This window comes from Epinephelus moara, chromosome 8, assembly GCF_006386435.1.
Source record: "Epinephelus moara isolate mb chromosome 8, YSFRI_EMoa_1.0, whole genome shotgun sequence".
In the NCBI taxonomy this organism is placed as follows: Eukaryota; Metazoa; Chordata; class Actinopteri; order Perciformes; family Serranidae; genus Epinephelus; species Epinephelus moara.
The window spans coordinates 8,879,345-8,896,000 of NC_065513.1; positions in this window are offsets into that span (position 1 = coordinate 8,879,345).

Here is a 16,656-nt window from a genome sequence, read left to right on the forward strand (position 1 = left end):
GTAACAACTGTGTGACACAAACTCAGTGCTTTGGTCATTAAATAATGTCGGGCTCGGTTCGGGTTCGGCCAGAAATATGCGGCCCGTGCCGCACTCTAACACACACACACACAAACACACGGAAAACCGGACATTATCATCAGTTTATAAAAAAAAAACCCCGGACGCCCCGGACGGGACGTGAAAAGTGGACATGTCCGGGCAAAAGAGGACGTTTGGTCAGCCTAGTTGGATACGACATGAAACTACTCCAGTTAGCTCAATCATGTTGTAACTAAGACATCCACTGGAGTTAGCTCAATCATGTTGTAACTAAGACATCCACTGGAAAAAATATTTTTTTCACATTGACAAGACGGCGTTTTGGGTGGAGCGGTCGCCATGGACGCGGAGCTTGCTGTTTCTGTAGGTACACATTTCCTGGGGACACCTGCATGTCTCGGCCCCGCCCCCTCAATTGTGATTGGCTAAAGCGCAGCATCGTTCAAACTCAAAGATTAGATAGAACTTTATTAATCCCTTGGGAAGACTCCCTCAGGGAAATTAAGATTCCAGCAGCATTGGATAGCAGCACACAGGGTAAAGGGCACACAGGGTATCATAAAGTAAAAAGTAAAAACAATTTCCAAAATATAAACATAATATATACAGAGAATAAATAAGTAATTCCTTATTATATTCCTTATTGTAGTGGCTACTGGTTTCTGGTTACTGCTCACTACTGGCTACTGGCTACTGGCTACTTGCTACTGGCTACTGCTCCTTCCTGTCCTCTGTCTTCCTGTTACTCCCCCTGAGTGAGGAGTTGTACAGTCTGATGGCCTGAGGGACAAAGGAGTTAGTTAGTCTGAGTCTGTTAGTCCTGCACTTGGGAAGGAGCAGTCTTTGGCTGAACAGGCTCCTCTGGTTGCTGATGACGGTGTGCAGAGGGTGACTGGCATCGTCCATAATGTCCAGCAGTTTGTCCAGTGTTCTCTTCTCTGCCACAGTCACAGAGAGTCCAGCTTCATGCCAACCACAGAGCCGGCCTGCCTGATCAGTTTGTCCAGCCTGGATGTGTCCTTCTTGGGTGTGCTGACCCCCCAGCACACCACGGTGTAGAAGAGGACGCTGGCTACCACTGACTGGTAAAACATCCACAGGCTCCTCAGGAAGTACAGCCTGCTCTGTCCCTTCCTGTACAGGTGGTTGGTGTGGGTTGTCCAGTCCAGTTTGCTGTCCAGCCACAGCCCGAGGTACCTGTAGGAATCCACAGCCTCCACCTCAACTCCCTCGATCAGAACTGGTCACTGTCTTGGTCTGGACTTCCTAAAGTCAATGACCAGCTCCTTTGTCTTCGAGGTGTTGAGCTGTAGATAGTTTGTGTGGCACCAGACAGCAAAGTCCCTCACTAGGCTCCTGTACTCCTCCTCTCTGTCGTCCCTAATGCATCCAACAATGGCTGTGTCATCAGCGAACTTCTGGATGTGACACAGCTCAGAGTTGTAGCAGAAGTCCGAGGTGTACAGGGTGAAGAGGAGAGGGGTCAGCACCGTGCCCTGGAGTGCTCCGGTGCTGCTGATCACAGTGTCAGACGTGGTGTCCCTCAGCCTGACGTACTGCGGCCTGTCGGTGAGGTAGCTGGAGATCCAAGTGACCAGGCAGGGGTCCACTCGCAGCACAAGGGGCTGGATGGTGTTAAAGGCACTCGAGAAGTCCAGGAAGAGAATCCTCACCATGCCGCTTCCCTTATCCAGGTGCGAGTGGGCTCGGTGTAGCAGGTAGAGGATGGCATCCTCCACACCAACACCTACCCAATATGCAAACTGCACAGTCAGTCCTGGGCGTGTTGCACCTGGGGTCTGAGGAGGCTGAGGAAGAGCCGCTCCAACGTCTTCATCAGGTGTGAAGTGAGTGCCACTGGTCGGAAGTCATTCAGCTCACTGGGCCGGTTCTTCTTGGGAACTGGAACGATGCAAGATGTCTTCCAGAGGGTGGGCACTCTCCCTAGCTGCAGGCTAAGGTTGAAGATGCGTTGTAGCAGTTCTCCCAGTTCAGCAGCGCAGGTCTTCAGTAGTCGGGGACACACCTTGTCCGGGCCTGCTGCTTTCCTGGGGTGAAGCTTCCTCAGCTGTCCTCTGACCTGGTCCACAGTCAGTACTTTTACATGACACTTGAAAAAAACGAATTATTGCTTTAATCCGACTATAACTGGACAACTGAAGTGCATGTAAACGCATTACTCCAACTAATATCGGAGTTCTCCAACTCCGATTAAGACACACAGATAATGCGATTGGAATTCGATTTTCTCCGGCATGTATACGCCTTAATCGCAGTTAAACTAGACAACACATGTCCGCGTGCTCCACACCCCCCGCGCTGGCGTATGACCCCGTTCTTGTCTGCTTCTCAAAATCACCATGACCACGAGGGATAGCGTGCACCTTATCTGCACAATCAATAACGCGTACATTACGTACAAGATGAACAAAGCTGTACGATTATCCATCTTGCTGTTGTTCGAAAATACCAGTCTGCCGCCTGACTCCAGTTGTTTATTATTAAGTGACGTAATAGGTCAACCAGAAAGGGGGCCGTATTAACCCGCTGAAACGACGCACATTGCCCCCTAGTGTTGAGGAGGAGGATACGTTCCTGTCAGTAATTCGATTTTCTTAGTTGCATGTAAACTGGGACAAGGATAGAAGTCCGATTAGACGCCAGAATCGAATTTTGAGCATAGCTCGATTAAGCTGTGCATGTAAACATACTGAGTGATGTATGGAGGAGGTTGTGTTGAGGTGGGGGAGGAGGAGGAGGGGGCTGCTGCTGTGATGTCTGGGGGGAGGTGTGCTGAGGGAAGAACGAGAGATGGCTGCAGTGAGGGAGAGGGTGGGGGGGGCATGGGCTGGTTTAACCGGTTGAAGAAGTCGTTAAGTTCGTTCGCCTTCTCCATTGTCCCCCCTACGACTCTGATCTTTGTGTTATGGCCTGTGATGGTTTTCACATCTTCCCAGACCTCCCTCATGTTGTTTTCTTTCAGCTTCTGCTCCACCTTTCTCCTGTAGCTGTCCTTTGCTTCCCTCACGCAGTGTTTTACCTCATGCTGTGCTGCCTTCATCGCCTCCTTGTCTCTGCTCCTGAAGGCGGCCTTCTTCCTATTGAGGACAGCTTTGACTTCCCGCATTACCCATGGTTTGTTATTAGGGTAACAGCGGACAGTCTTGGTAGGGGAGACCACGTCTGCACAGAAGTTAAGGTAATCCGTCAGACAGTGTGTCAGCCCCTCTATGTCCTCATCGTGCGGGTTGATCTGCTCATCCCGGAATGTGGTGTTGTAGCAGTCTTTCAGGGCACCTTCCATTTCAGGGGACCACCTTCTGATGGAGCGAGTGGTTACCAGCTGCCTTTGGACCAGGGGGGTGTACTGTGGCTGTACTGTAGGTGGACCAGGTTGTGGTCAGACTTCCCTAGAGAGGGGAGGGGTGTGACTCTGTATGCATCCCTCACATTAACATACAAGTTGATTGTCCTGTTGTTTCTTGTTGGACAGTCCACAACCTGGTGGAAAGTAGCCAAAGTAGAGTCAAAAGTTGCAAGATTAAAATCCCCAGAAATGATCATAAATGCCTCAGGGTGCTATGTCTGCAGCCTTGCTGTGACGGAGTTAATCTTCTCACATGCAGTGGCTGTGTTCGCGCTCGGAGGGATGTAAACACAGATGGTGATCATGTGACTAAGCTCCTTCGGAAGATAATATGGCCGCAGGCTAACGGCTAGTAGCTCGAGGTCCAGGCAACACATACCACCGTCTTTACGGAGATATGTCCTGGGTTACACCAGCGGTTGTTAACGTACATGATTAGTCCCCCACCTTTGCTTTTCCCGCACGCTTTAGTGTCTCTGTCGGCTCTCACAGCAGTGAATCCCAGCAGGTCCACGTTAGCATCCGGTACGAGGTGGGTTAGCCACGTCTCCGTAAAGATGAACTCTCACGGTAAATCCGCTGGTTGTTCAGTGCAGACAGCTCGTTGATCTTGTTCGGCAGCAAGTTCACATTTCCCATGATCACGGAGGGAATCGATGGTTTGTAGCGCCTCCGATTTTTCGCTAGCCTAGCCTTTAGCTTAGCCCCGGCCTTGCAGCCCCTGGGTCTCCTCCTCAACTCTGCCGGGATGGGGTGTCGTATCCCGGCTCGTCCCTTTGTTTTCAGAGCCAGTAGTTTCTCTCTTGAATAAGTGAGAAAATTGGCTCCTGGTAGCGTTGGAAAGTTAAAAATATCCATGGGATATGTATAAAACACACAATGTCTCAGTGAGAAGAGCAGAAAGGTAGAAAAGATAGGAAAAAAGAGCTAAAAAAGAGCTAGACTGGAGAGCTACTGGAGAGGCAGCCGTCTCCCACAGCACTAGACTACTACTACTACTACTACTACTACTAAGTCTAACCTATGTAACTTTATATTAAGTACATAAGGTAATGATGTCCAACAGTGTTTCTTTTCTTAAACTTAACCTATGTTACCTTACTTTCCTAAACCTTTCCTTCGTAATTTTAAGTTAAGTATTAACTTTGAGTTCAGTACGTAGCACGACTGTGCTCAACCACATTTCTTTTCCTAAACTTAGCCTATGTAACTTTACATTAAGTATCTAACATGACAACTGCATCTGTCGGACACTAATTTGTTAGATATCATATCAACCATTGTACGCGCATGTTTGTAAGATATCATATTTGATGTTGTATGAGGATACGCTGATAGATTTTAGGTAAAATACACACACACACACACACACACACACACATAATGTATATATATATATATACTATATATATATATATATATATATAGACAAATTTCTTTGTCGCTAGAATGGCTGTGGACTCTTAAGCCATGATCATACTCCAGGATGGACGTGTACAGCTGCAGCGCAGATTACATGTATCCGGGCAGGTTTCACACATGCACACCAGAAAAATGATGCTGACTTCTCAGCATTAATCAAACAGACATTCATACCTTACAGGTCTCCTGTTTTAGCTTTCTACCTTATTTCCAACCACCAACAATTTCGGATACTGGCCAATCAATTGATCCTTGTTTGATTGACAAGTGAAGTGTTATGGAGTATACGCAGTTTGTGTGTTTGTCTAAAATGTAAAATAAGGATCTTTAATGCGCACTAAAACTGAGTTGTAAGTACCTATCTACCAGGCAAGTAGACTTTTCCTATTTGACAGCAAACTACAGGATAATCACCAATGATTGTTATGAATTCAGTATTAAGTATTCAGTGGCTGTTGAAATTCAGATTTCTCTGTCACATATTCACTTCAAGAGGTGTTTCCTTTTTGGAAGGTCATGAACAATCAGAGCACATATCTCCAGGCCCGACTTAATGAAAACATTTCTTATGCCATCCTTCCTTTAAGCTTTACAGCAGGCTGCTAAAATTTCATTTTTTAGTGACAAGTTCTTTCTGGAAGCTGCTTTGAGAGAGTTTCAGTCTGTCCCCTTGTTTAATATATACAGTGTGAGCTTTCAGAAATCCACAGGTTCTTTATGCATCACTGCATCAGCAGCTGCACTACATATAGTGTAGTACCAGATATGGAACATACTGAAAACCTGCAGATGGATGTAAACAAATTCTTAAATCAATACAATCTGTATGTTGTATGTCCTGCTGGTTATTTCTGTTTGCAGCCACTACTCATAATCAGAAACTGTAGTTAATTATTTACCTTTCCACTCTCCCATTGACAGCAAGAGGATATTTAATTGTATCATGGTGTATTGGTAGTAAGTGCTGTGTTTTACAGTCATTTCCCTCAGTATGAATCATGCTCGTCCAAAATGAAATGCTGTGGGGGAGCCATCTTCAGCAATCTCCCCCTACCAACTCTCTCCAGACCTCTTCAATTATGAATAACTTAGTTGGGGGAATGGCAGGAAAATCTCAAAGGGACAAGATAGCATCAAAATGTGTGAATGTGTGTATCTGGGTCCTTTGGGTGTGTGTTCGCAGAGCAGCAGCCACAGGTCCTGTCTATATTCAAAGAGCTTATCCCAGCCCAGCATGTAAACATGGGACCATAGTAAACACTGCATTGATGTGCTCAGTTTGGAAGACTTGCTGCATCATCCAAATGATTCAAGCTATACTAAACTGAGGCCTTTTTGCAGCCTGCTGAATGATATCTTGCCTTAGCTGGTGCACACAGATGGCATTTCATTATCTGAACTGCTGTACTGTTGGCCTACGGTCAGAATACTATTCGAGTCCAACAAGAACAAAATCCATGTCATATTGTGACATCATCATAAGTGACATTCTTGCATTGTCAGCTAAAAGAGACAGACGATTGTAAAGGACAAATGGAAAAGATGAAATGTGTCATTGATTTATGGGCAGAGGGCATGCTGCCAACTCCTTTTCCTGGCAGTGATAGCCAATCGCTGCACTTTGATGATGAAATTCATGCAAATTTACGACTGATCAGTACTACAGCAAACTAGTGTGAAGGCAGAGCAGCTGGGTTAGAGGGGAGGAGGACACTCTGTGACAACCCCAGCCCCTCTGGCTGCAGGCCAGGCCACTGCCTTGCTCTGTTTGGCAGGTGCGTGTAGGTGGGGTCAGATCGTTACTTATTGGAAACACTTTGGGTCTGGTGTTCCCAGTATAAAAGCACAGCTCATTTAGAGAAAGAAAGTCCCACAATGCTTTGCATTGCTGACTTCCTATTCTCTGTTAGGTCAAAATCGCTTACAAAATGCTTAAGGATATAGACGTGTCTGTTGCTCAGATGGTGAAGCAGGTCGTCCACTAATTTGAAGTTCGATCCCCAGCTCCTCCAGTCCACTTTTGGCTGTTCCGTTGTGAGTGCATGTAAATTGTTACTGAGTAGCAGGTGACATCGTGTATGGTAGCCTCAGCCAGTGTTATAATGAGTGTGTGAATGGGTGAATGTGACATGTAGTGTAAAAGCGCTTTGAGCGGTTGGAAGACTAGATGAGCACTATACAAGTGTAATCCATTTACCATAAAATTAAGTCTTCAAAGGCTGACTTTTCTAAGATGAATGTGTAGCCAGGTACAGCAGCAAGTATTGCTAAGAGTGCTACTGGTTTGTCTTTGCCATTTGTCCTTTGAGCAGCAGAAGGATTACTGTTATTGCAAATGGAACATGAGAAGTTAAAGCACTGGGTTAAGGCTGATAATGAATTGACACTTGAGAAAATAAAGTCTGACACATAGCAGAGATGGTAGGTTGAGTCTAGGAACTAATCAAGGGCTAGGTGGAGATAGTTTTAGTAACCACCCCTCTTCATATTTTGATCTTGTTGGTAATTTGCAGCTTGTTCCTAGGTTCAGTGAGAGTGATCCTGAAACAGTTTTTTCTCTGTTTGAGTGGCTGACATTAGATTGCACAAGCATGTTGCAGTGTGAACTGACTGGTGCTTCAGATTGATGAGCGACCCTGTTAACTTTCAGCCGAAGGCATCTGTGGTTTTTGTAGAGACAACAGTTGTTTTCAAGCAGGAAGAGAATATGAAGCTGTACTCGTGAGAGCCTCTTTGTTCAATTTTTCCATTGCAATGTCAAAACATACCTTCGACCTTGGAGTCTTGTTTGAGGAAACATGTCACGTACTAATGTTAAGTTGCGTTTTGAATCTCACTTATTGTGTCAGAATACTGTAAGTTGAAACAGGAAGAGAGCAAGTTACTTTTCCTGTGATTGCCTATCTCTAATAGATTTTCTAATTTTCTTTTCATCTGTGGAGCCTGTTTGAAGTACCGCGTCCAGTAGAAGAACTATTCAGCCTTTTCAAGCAAAAAAAAGGAAAACATTTTTACAGGATTCAAAGTTACTCCACTGTGAAAAAATAAATGAAAGTCATTTGACCATAATGCTGCCTCACTATAACCTCAAATATTTTATACTGCGGAAGAGAAAACCTAGCTGTATGTTGTATCCTACAGCATACAGCCAGCTAGATCTTATAAACAGGTTCAGCTAGATCAACTTGTGGCCACACCGTCCATGCACTTAACCCTCTATGGTGCTGTGTTGCCTTCAGGTAATTTTGGCCATTTACACTTACACAATACATCAATAATTATGATGCAATACTCTGAAAAAGTGCCAGGGCCCAAAAAAACAATAGCATTGTTTATATTGTCACAAGACTCTCTGGTGGCCATGTTAAGTCCCTTTTTTATTTATTTTTTATTTTATTTTTGTGGCCGTCCTCACATGGTTCAGCTTCAATATCTCTCTCCACAAAAATGGCCTGAAAATCACTTTTTCTGTCATTTTACAATGTGGGAAAAAATTTGATTTACAAAGACAGATAAATAAGATTGAACTTTTAATTATATAATGGGCTTCATTTAATTGTTAAAATGCAAATGTTGCCTTGAAGTAACACTATATGTTTATGTAATCCTATCATGACAGTTTTTTTTAGATTTACATACTGGTCAAAGGCATAAAAGTCATCTAAATTTTCTTTTTCTCTCTGCAAACTTCTCAACCTCAGTAATATTAAGGTTAGTTGCAAAGTTCAGTTTATTACACTGTTTCGTCTACTACCTTAACAGTGCACTTGGTGATGGGTAAAATTAGCACTCCCAGTTGATGTTTGCAAGAATTAATAAGAATTTAGTAGTGCCAAAGACAACAAGCTGCTAGAAACCCAGCAGCAACACAACAAATGGTGGCGACATACAGTACGTCTGGAGAGAAACACACTCAGCCACTTAAAGCAAACATGTGATTGTAAAACAAATAATCAATAAACACTGAAACATAACTCACTATCTTGTTTTAAGAGGGTTATGATGGTTTGGTTCTATGAAATGTTGATAAAAAGTTTGCTGAAATACGCTTACACTTTTAATGCCTTCATTCCTATGGGCTGTTCCACAGTGGTACAAAAAGTAGAAAAAAAAGTTCAATATCAAATGGCAGGAATTTAAAACTTCAAGGCTTTTGAATATTTTCCATGAGTATTGTTTTAAATTTTATTACAATTTTAAACAGTAACAGTCCTTTGTCATTTTTTTACCTTTATGGTATTGTGTTGCTTCAAGGTAACATACCCAAAAGTGAACCTTAAAAATACTTTTTGAAAAGTTGTTTACATTGTCTATTTCATGACCAACTGGCATCGTAATGCCTACCACAGAGGGCTAGGACCATTTTAGTGTTTTACTGGTTCCCAACACAAAGAAGTAAAACCACATAATTCAAAACTTATAATTAATTGTAGGGCTATAGATCAATGCATCCAGTGTTTATGTAGGCTAATATTGTAAAAAAAAGTTTCAAGATCCTACATCAGCAGCACAATAAAAAAACATTTTTGCAGTCCAAAATTGCATTGAGGTCCCACTGCTTACAACCCAGCCAAGAACACAGAGATGTCAAACAGTCAAGTTAATTTTATCAAGACAGGCCAAAATCTAATTTGTCTCAGTTAGCATCACATCTATACAACATATGACATCTTAAAGGGAATAAAAGAATACCACTTACACAGAGAGAGAAGAGGAACAGCAAGTAAAAAAAACACAGAACAAACAATATCTTGTAATATCTTCAATATCTAATTCTTGGAATAGATAATACAACAAGAACATGATGGCAAGTTGCAGTCGCTCACTTTCTCAGCACAGCGGATGATAACATTGCAGCCTGTTACTGTCCATGGGTGTCGCAGCATGTGATGGAGGAGGTGAGGATGGACTCGATGTTGGCAGTGTAGAAGTGCACTATCATTGTCTTTGGCAGGTTGAACTTCTTCACCTGCTGCAGGAAGTAAATCCTCTATTGTGTTATTTTGATGTACGGCACTTGTGGTCATAGGCGATGATGGTACTCAGGAAGTGGAAGGACTCCAGTGTCAGGTGGAGACAGGAACAAAGAGGACGACCATTTAATCTGGTGATGAGCAGGCTGGATATAAAAAGTCCTCAGTCATGGGCCTTACTACACATACCCAGTGGAATAAAGAAGATGGATAGATTAGATGTTTATTTTTACAATTAACTCTCCATGTAAAGATTTTTAAAGGCCTCCTACCCGTTGATCCACAGGTACCTCCGAGGTATCCCTTTCCTCAGTGTCTGATTCCCCACAGATCAACACAGTTGATCAGCTTATCTATTAAAAGACATTCCAAATTCACAGTGGGTTAAGTACAGGAAAATGTTTTGCTGAGACTGATATATGACTGATTGAAGCTAGATTCATCCATAAGTCCCCTGGCTATATCAGTTTGCATGGAATTGATGCCAGCCTTGTTTAACGCACGCTTCCTCCTTCCATCAGTATCCATTCTACCTTTAAATACAGGTCAGTGTTTTTGGTGTCCTTTTAAAAGTTTTAAATGCTCACTAGGGTACATGATCTTACTTTGCACACCAACACTCCACAGGATGTGAAATCCTGCTGACGGTGATGTGGTATTGTGTCACACATCCGTCTTGATAGATATACTTTTTTTTCCAGCATGAAAACCCTAAAAAAAGAATTAACATTATTTTGTTGTTTTTGTTACTTGCACATCAGCAATAATTCATCCTGGATTTGCTTACCTTGTTGCATCCCTACAATGTTTTAGCTGATTGGACGTGGCTTCAAAAGGATCCACAAACACAGCCTGTCTTTCTTGTAGGCACACAGCCATTTACAGATAGGGTACTTTAATGTAATGGATTCTCAGAGTTGTAAATATAGTTGAATGAACTGCATTAATTAAAGTACACTTACTACTAGAGTCCAATGTCTGTCCTGGCAGACGGCTCCGATTAAAATGTCCCATTCCATTACATCAAGCTGCAAATAATCATTTTACTTCTAATAGATGATATAATTGTAACCAGTACCTTTAAAAGTAGTTAGTATCATATCCTGACAAATTGCTGTCATTTCAATGGTGTGACTGTTAGTTTGCTTTGGACCTTAAAGTTCATTTTGCAGAAAACAAGTCAGCATTTACAGTATGGCTTACTTAGCAGGGGCGGCTGGCCAATAGAGGGCGATAGGGTGCTGCCCCTCCTTGAGCCACAAAAGAAAAGAAAGATGATGATAATAAATGTATGATTATCATCTTCATTATTGTCATACACACAATATATTAATTATTCGGATAATTTTCACTTGAAACAGCTCGTCCTGCCCCTGAATATCCAATCAGCCGCAGTGTGAAGTCTCGTTCCGACCCTTTGGGGCGATATCAGCCTGGCTGGAAATCGCCCCGATTCACTCTCATAGACTTTCATGTAAAATGCTTTTTTTCCCTAAATGCAGGCACTCCAATGCAATCTCTATGTGTTCCGGGAGGGCTTGCCCCAACATGTTTTCGTCATACGTAAACCACCAAGTACCATTCATGTGCTCCTCGGATGGTCCGATTTCCCATGTCAGGAAGTCGTTCTTCAGCACTTCATTGAGTGTTCATGAGCGTTTAAGTCATAATGTGGAGACAACATGGACATCATATTTAAATATGTGGTCTCAAAGAGACATCTCTATTATTGGTCGAATTTCCTCACAAAAATGGAATGTCTCTCAAGATTCATTTACCCAGCCTATTCGCTGTCACTCTCTAAAAGTGCAATAAAGACTATAAACCAAGCAAACTTCAATTATATATGGAATAGAAAAACACACTACATCAGAAAAGGAATTATGGTTAAAGGATACGAGGAGGGAGGTTTTAAAGCCATCGATATAGATTGTATTAATGGCACTATTAAAATTAATTGGCTCAGATCCTTGTTAAGAGATGAAAATAGCCAATGGTTCCACATCCCAAACCATATTTTTATGATTTTATGAGGCATTAACTTTCTCCTTAGATGTGATTTTGATCTAAAAAAAATTGCAGGTATGTTTTACTTAGAAAAAAAAAAACAATTTTTTACCAGAATTGGTTAGAGAAAGGAAAATGGTCTGTAATGCATCTGTTAGATAACACTGGAAATATTACACCCTTTGCAGTATTTTGTTCCAAATTTAATCTTAATGACAGAAGGCAATACAATAATATAATCAAAGCAATTCCTCAATCTATAATTATAATGTCCAATAACTTACTTCAAAGTAATAGTAACCCAAATCTTCCTTCACTATTGGTGAATGGTCATAATATCAATAACTTAAAATTACCTAACATCACAATGGGGCAAACCTTTATTAAAGAATTATATCCATTCTCAACAAACAGAAACTCAATTCTACAATTCTTCTCTAAAAAGGAAGCTGAGAATTTAAGGTCCAAATTCTTTAAGTATCCAAATACACCAAAAATGAAGGAAGTTCACTTTAAAATTCTTAATGGAATATACCCTTCTGCTGAATTTTTACGATGTCGTTTTGGTTTTGAGCATAACAACTGCTCATTCTGTGATGATGAAATTGAAACCACAGAACATTTATTTTATGATTGCAAGTTTATTAATGTCTTTTGGGAAGATTTACATGACTGGGTATTCCCCACATTTGTCAATTTCTCTAATTTAACAAAAGAGAATATTGTATATGGTATACCTGTAAAAGATCCAACACATGACCTGGGGATTAATAAAATCATCATCCTTGCAAAAATGTTTATACATAAGAACAAATTCATGAAAACAAGACCCCAAATCTATGTTTTTCATAAGGAGTTGTTTCATTTCTCATCTTTAAAATGCATGGAGAAAAAGACGGCTGTGAAGCTTCGTAATTTAGTAGAGGAGCTTAACCTCACAGAGTTCCCCTAGCTCTCTCCTCTTATTTCCTATTTCTTTACTTAAGTTTTCTTTTTTTTTTTACTTATGTATTTATTTTCTTTACTCTCATTAATTGGGTAAACTTTTACTGTGACATTTTGACTATTTGTACTAATAAAACCCATCTTGAGGCTTGTCTGTAGCCTATAGCCCATGGTTGTATAACACACTATGCCAAATTGTATTGTAAATTTGTCAACAAAAAAAAACAAAAAACATTCAAGATCAACATGGCTAACGTTTCCAGCTGATCCAAGAGGTTTTTGAACCATATAGGTTAAAAAGGAACGACGCAAAGTATGTCCAAATTCACACCTGTTCTTCTCTATGGATTTTCTCCGCAACCATGTGTCATAGCGAGAAGCCACGCATATCACGTGAAACAGCAGAACTGCAGCTTTCCAACAAGCACTTGTCAGTAGCCCAATGTTTTCACAAGGGAAAAAAACAATAAAATTACACTAAAATTATGTATAACAGAGCTTTCATACAGCTTTGCACACACATTACTCTTGGATGGATTACTCGCAAATGCAGAGTCACACAGAAATGCCACGCATATCACATGAAAGCGCAGGACTAGAGCTTTCCAGTGATACCACACACATCATTGTGCTGTCATCCCATCATGTTATAAATACAGATCGATTGTCTACAAAATAAAAACCTGACAAATTTCTTTACAATCCATTATATAGATCTTGTTATCAGTCACTTCATATAGTGAGGAATATCGTATCTTACCACATCTTAGGCTTGTAGTCCGGCTTTCAAGATGCAAATATCTCCATATTGTCCAGTTGACACTCCATCAAAATTTGTATGACAAGACCAGCCACTTCACCTTTGCGCACCCAGACAACTGTAGCCTGATTATGCATGCTGACAGGGCAGCAGTCACCATATACATTGAGGGGGACACGAACTCTGTCCCCTTGTCTGTAAGCAGTCTCTGAGGTGCACCAAATGTGTATACAAAAATCAAGAACACAATTGGTCACATCCTCTGCAGACTTAGACCTCTGCCCACTTTGTGAGATAATCAACCATTACACAAATGCAATGATTACCATCCACATTTACAGTGAGGTCCATCCCAAGCAGTGAAAAATTCTCCTGGAGTGAGGAATTGAGGACCTCACAGATAGATAACAAAGCACCACTCGTGTTTAAATTGGGCAGGCTTTTCCTCCCAGTCACTCCCCTCCAGGTTTCTTCATTGTTTCTCACGAGAGTGTTGAAGTTCCCCGGCAGAACTATACAGTCCCAGGCAGTATCCTTTCCAAGAGCCCAAGAAGGTTTGATCCTGCTGTTCGATGCATAGGCACAAAAGCAGAGTTTTCCTCTTAGCAGTTAGCAGGACAGAACACATTTTGGTTCATGTACTGGATGAGAAACTTTAATTGGAATAAATTAGCAACACCTTGGAGTCCGAACTCCAACTGTCATAATATGCATAATTATGAACTCCCTTTTGTACGGCAGTGACATGGAACCATGAGTTTGATTACTGAGAACAATGGGAAATGTTTTATTAACCATCTTCTCCTGCATTATTAATCCCCAGGTATCATGTATTCAGCTGTTCAGAGAAAAAAAGCTATGAAAGTATATGATCTATGAAGCAATATATTGTACTGCTGGATCTAGCTAACAAGTTAACCCAGATGAAGTTTCTCTGTAGCCATTCTGTCCAACTCCTGTTCTGACACACGTTTAGCTTGTGAATAATGACCCTAGCAGTTGAAAAATAGAAACTGAATCCACTCAAATCCATTTTGTAACCACTAACACAAATTCAGAAACATTCCTCCCCAGTGTGCCAAGTCACTGCAGGACAGGTCACATTTGCTTAAACTCACCCTAAAACAGGTCTGGAGGGCAGTGCAGCCACTTTCGCCTTAATTTCTCATCACTGCTGAACGGAAAGAGCCACACTGTTACCCACCACGTAAATATCACCTCCAGTGATTATCATGGTGCTGTTTACTCTCCGTGGCATTGTTTGCACCAGTGGTTATGACTGCAAGGGGATGCTGGTTAGCGCATTATGAACAGTGTCAGGTGATGATCAACCTCCACACATGCACACACACTACTCCCGATTCGAGATGTCACCAAAGCGCTGCCAGTCATTATCAGTCAACATGCTGAAGTTAATTGCCACAGCTCTGCAGGCCTCTGCTTAATGAGAGCAGGCTCTGCAGGCCCACATGGAGCGCCAGGTCAGCTGACCAGGTGGAGGTAAAGCCTGTTAAACACTGATGGCGCGGTAGGGAGGCGGTTCATGCATTTTTTACAAACACACTGTAAATGTGTCAGAACATGGCTGTGCTGTGTATTGCATGTGTATGTGTGTGGGAGGGAGATCCAGGGGAGCTGCACAAAGGGCAACAATCATCTGTTTGAATTAGCTGTGTCTGTCCAGGTTTAAAGGGAAAATTGCAGGATTTTACAACCTAGAGCATTTTTTTTCCTATCAGTTAGGATTTATTAAAGGTCCAATGTGTAGGATTTTGGTGGATACATTGGCAGAAATGGAATAAAATATAAGACGTATGTTTTCTTTAGTGTATAATCACCTGAAAAATAAGAACCATTGTGTTTTTGTTACCTGAGAATGAGCCGTTTATATTTACATAGGGAGCAGGTCCTCACCATGTTGCACCATCATGTTTCTACAGTAGCCAAGAACAAACACACCAAACACTTGCTCTAGATAGGACCATTCACGTTTTCACATGCTCCCCGTCAGCCACTGTAGTTGGCAGCCCTCCATGATAAACGCTGCTTTTAAGTGAAACTTCTTTATTCAGTGCTCTTACCAGTTTTAATTACTGGGTCCATTTGCTCTTGAGATGAGAAAACTGCTGTGGATAAAGGTTAGCACACATTAGCAGATGGCCAATCTCTGATGAGCCAAACAGCGTAGTGTCAGTGTTCAGTTCAAATGAGATCCCAAATGCAGAACAGCAGGCAGGTGGTTTTAACAAAAAGCAAACTTTAATGTAGCTGGTAAACTCCTTCATAACAGGGAAGTATGACTAAAATCACAAAAGAAAGAAGGACCAAACTAGGAACAAACGAGGATGGCACAAAGAACACAGGAATGAACACAGGGAATAAATCCACTGGAGAACACGAGAGTTCAGCGCAGGCAGGAAAGGACACCATGAGTACTGACAAAGGACAAAGCACAGAAAACTAATCACCACAACAAAACACAGCTGGAGTGGGCTGGCACAGGCAAAAGGAGGCAAACAGGACTAATAGAAGACAGGTGTGCAAGGAAAACCCTGGAAATAGAGCAGGATTAACAAGACTGAGAGGAGGCAGGTGGAAACAGAAAACAGGTCGAAAGAGACAAAGGTATGAAGTAACACAAGACATGACACATGAGGCAGTTGACTTTCAGAATAAAACAGGAAATAGACTACAGCAAAACCTAGGATCAAGGCATGTAAGACAAAAACTGATTTTTTTTTCCAAAGTGAAACTGCTTTATTCAGTGTTTTTTTCTGATTTTAATCACCTGATCCATTTGTTTTTGAGAATAAGAGACTTCTGTGGATAATTTAGCTCCCAGTAAAAACCTCCTATGCACTGAAGAAATTCTAAACAGCAGAAGTTTCAGCTGGTTAAATTCTACAATCCTTACCACTACACGCTTAATAGTGCGCATGCGCCCGCGCGTGCAGCCTGTTGCAGTCGCTCCTGCTTGTTTTCTTGGTTTTCTTACTTTTTTGCTTTATTAAGTTTGGTATTTGTGCTGGCTTTTTGAGATTGTCATTTTGAAACTGCGCCCTCTCAAAACATGCTGATTGAGAGAGTTGTACTCGTTTTCCTCACCCTGGAATTACTTATTTCATTCGGACCCGGCACCA